At 52.0% G+C, this 3,848-nt stretch overlaps 1 protein-coding gene across 1 annotated transcript in view; it reads right to left on the bottom strand.

The window, feature by feature from the left end:
- Positions 1-3,848, bottom strand: part of LOC109377709 (aggrecan core protein-like) — a 53,206-nt gene that overhangs the window by 14,415 nt on the left and 34,943 nt on the right. The gene's annotated exons all lie outside the window — the stretch shown is intronic.

Here is a 3,848-nt window from a genome sequence, read left to right as displayed (position 1 = left end):
TCCAGAAGGCAGTCTACTGAGGTCCCCTACTCCAGAAGCAGGGCCCTCTAGGCCCTCACCTCCTGAGGGCAGCCCATCAACTTTAGAAGTGCTGGACCATGTCATGCCATATTCATCCCCTGAGGCCAGTCCACTTCCCACAGGCAGGCCTGAGCCTACTGTAGAGGTGAGACCACTGGAGTCAAGGTCTTCTGAGGGCAGTCCACTTGCACTTCCCTCTGAAGGCTGCCCGTGGGAGTCCAGGTGTCCTGAAGCTTCTCCACTGCCTGTGAAGTCACCACTGACTTCAGGTGCCCTGGATGTCTCCCCAGAGCCTGGCAGCTCTGTCCCACTGGGCATTGGGGGTGAAGGTGTGTAAGGCTCCTCTGAGGGGAATGGCTTCTCTGAGGGGAATGGCTTCTCCGAGGCGAATGGCTCTTCCGAGGGGGAGGGCTTCTCCGAGGCCAAGGGCACTTCTGTTGCAGAAGGGCCTTCTGTGCTCTCCTCTGTTGCTGTGCTAGTGGGAGACCATGTAGGAGGGATCCCTGGAGGAAAAGGGGAAGAAAGATGAGGTATGGAGTTAGTAACTCTGCCCCATTTTAAGCTCATGCAGACAAGCTGAATTCCATTCCCTCCACAGTAAAACTTTTCCCTCAAAAGCTCAGAGATATGTCCAAACATTTTCTAATGGAATCTTGCACAGTGTCTCTGGAAAGAAAGTTGGAAGGAAAGGAGGGAAGGAGGGAGAGAGGGGATCAGGAAACTCCCCACCACCCTCAGGCTGTGCTCTGTGAGACTTTAGGGGGCGCCATACACACAACCCACTGGATGTGGGAGCCCAGCTACCACTGAAGGCAATCAAGGTCGCCCTTTTAAGTACTTCCACATCATCATCTCATTTAGCTAAACCAATGGTTCTCAAAGCATGATCCCTGGACCAGCCGTGCCGGCACCACCTGACAGAGCGATAGAAAAACAAATTCTCAGACCCCGCCCCTGTCCCCCTCCCGACGATGCTGAAGCTCACGTGAGTGTGAGCATCATTCATCTAAACACAGCCCTCTGAGGCAGAGGAGGCCGCACGAACCTGGCATTGGGTAAGTGCCCGCTGGGGTGTAGGCTGGTTCCCATTCCGTCCGGTTCTCTGGCTCAATGGTGAAATCTGGGATTGCAGTCGTCTTCTCCCCCAAGGGGACAGCAGCCATGCCAGGTCCTACTTGAGTAGCGATCCAGTCCTCCACGTTAGAGGGCTGTGTGGCTGTGCTACCTTCCTCTTCTCCGGGAGAGAGCGCAGCTGAGACACCTAAAGGGGACGTGGGCGGTGAAGGTTCCGTCTTACCAGTGACCCATCCCAGGGTGGCCCTTCTTGAGGGGGACTAGAGGACTCTGAGGTGGGCCAGGCCTGTGCAAGAGCCTCACCAGGTCTCAACACACCACCTTCACCCCACAGTCCAGTGAGATCAGTTTGGCCTCCTCAACGTATAAGAGCCGTTTGCTTCAGCTATACACTATCAATATGCACAGACCATCAGCACTTTATTTCAGGGTGGTCTGGGGCATCTCTCGTACAGAATTTATCATACGTGCCAGGCACTGTTTAAGGATGTTATGTACATAAAAGCATTTTATCCCATAACAGCCTTATGAGAGAGATGCTATTTTCTTATTTACAGATGGGGAAACCAAGGCACAGAGTTAAGTGACTTGCCAGAGTGTGTGGCTTATAAGTGGCCGATCTAGTCTTTGAAACCCCCCAAGTATCTGGTGTCAGACTCCATGCTGTCAACTACTGCACGAGGCTATTTTTTTGGGGACAGAAATTAGGTGTGAGAGAATCAAAAACAGGTGGGTGCTATTTAAAATCCATGAGGCCATCGTGTCACTGGAAGGGAGAATGTGGGATTCATGGACTGGGGGCAACTGTTCTGGTTTAGGGGAAACCAGCAGTGGGCTTGGTCGGGAAGAAAGCCGACTGTCTCTGAAGTGATATAAAAGTTCACGGAGGGTTGCGGGTGGGGTGGAGGGTGCATGGTTGGGAATTTCCTGGGAGGCAAAATGGCTTGGCTTCTGCTGCCCAGAGCAGGGAGGGGGGTACTGGGGTATGAGCCTCATTAAATCCCGTGAGAGGGAACTGGCCTTCTTGAGGCTGGAGAAGTGGGGATGAACTTTCTTGGAATTGGATTTCAAAAGCGGGCCTTGTTAGTCTGGGGAACTTGGGGACACTCAGGCTCTTTTTTCATTAACTTCACTTTAAAGTAATTATAGATTCACAGGAAGTTACAAAAACACTCAGTTTTGATGTATAGCATGTAAAATATGGCATAAGCTGTTATTACAATCTATATTCTGGTCAGTGTACCCAGACCCACCCTGTGAGAACTCATCCAATCAGAGCCCAGCAATGCCTGCCTTGGGCACAACTTGGCCATGCCCACTGAGTTATTTGATGACGTCACTTCAGAACTCTAACTGATAATGATGGTTGATATGGCAGCCTGTCCTCAGCGTGGGTCAATTAAAAGCATGAATTGCTAGTGCTTAGTGAAGAATAATAGAATCGTTTGACTAAACTCATCACGAAAATATTTACAAGCAGGAGAGAATTTGATAAGGGTGTAGAAATTAAAACAGTACACATATATGTGTTATTTATTTATGATAATCAAGCTAACATTTATTGAGCATTTACTATATCCCAGGCATGATGCCAAATGTTTTCTACGCACTATCCCAGTTCATTCTGACAGCAACTCTTTGAAGTAGGAACTACTATATCGCTATTTTATAGATGAAGCAGAGGAACTGAGAGGTTAAGTGACTTGCCCAGGGTCACACAGCTACTAAGCAGCAGAGTCAGAATTAAAATTCAGATCTGCCTGATTTTAGAGCTCAAGTTCTTACTCACTTCTCTCTACTTGTCTGTGGGAAACTTTAGAAGGATGCATTTGCTTGGGCTCAAAGCCTAGTGCCAGAGCTGTCCCTGTACCAGAGGGACTATTTCTTCCTCGCTCTGATGGATAGGGAGACTGGACAGGGGCCAGGAGGAGCCAGCCCCAGGGTCACCCTGCTACGCAGAAGTGGGGGCTGGAAGAGAGGTGAGGACACTTACCTCGGAAGCAGAAAGCGTGGTGCCGGGACAGCGGGTCCGGGAGGCCTGTCTGGTTGGGGTAGAGGTAGACGGTTCTCACGCCTGGCTTGTCCCCGCCACAGGCAGGCCGAGGGGTGATTATGGGGTAGCGGAGGCTGCCATCGGCCAGCCAGCCAGCATAGCACTTGTCCAGGCCACGGCTCCAGGCGGCATAGAGCTGGCCCGTGGAGGCCAGCGTAGCATTGTGGGATTCACAGAACTCCAGGGCTTCCTGGAAGGTGAACTGCTCCGGGCGTGTGACGAAGAACACTTCCCCTGGGAACAGAGTCACATGGCAGGTGTGTTCACGTCATGGCCAAGGTGGGCCCTGCTCACCCAGAGGCAGGGCACCCTCTGCCACCCTCCTCTGCCAACCCCATCCCTATTCATGGGGTGGGACACCTGCCCCTGGCACACATATGTTAATGACCCCGCCCAGCACAAACACACCCCTCTTTGACCACTCCCCTTAGGTCCCGTGGTATGCTGGGAAATAGGGTGACCAACGGGGATGTCCCAGGAGTTGAGACTTTCAGTGCTAAAACCAGCAAACTTGCAGCCAATCTGAGACGAACTGGACACTCTACATTCCATGCTTCCCTCCTTTCTAGATTCTCCCGTCACACTCCAGCACCCCCCTCCCCAGGCTAAGAGAGGAACCCCCAGGGCACCCTCACATCCCCCTGTGCTCCCCTATATTATAGCACTTATCAGCAAGCACTGTGGACCTGGGGCACCCACC

Source organism: Hipposideros armiger, unplaced genomic scaffold (genome assembly GCF_001890085.2).
Source record: "Hipposideros armiger isolate ML-2016 unplaced genomic scaffold, ASM189008v1 scaffold_1517, whole genome shotgun sequence".
NCBI classification, from domain to species: Eukaryota; Metazoa; Chordata; class Mammalia; order Chiroptera; family Hipposideridae; genus Hipposideros; species Hipposideros armiger.
The sequence above is the reverse complement of the archived record's forward strand: the minus strand, read 5'-3'. Positions and strand labels throughout refer to the sequence as shown.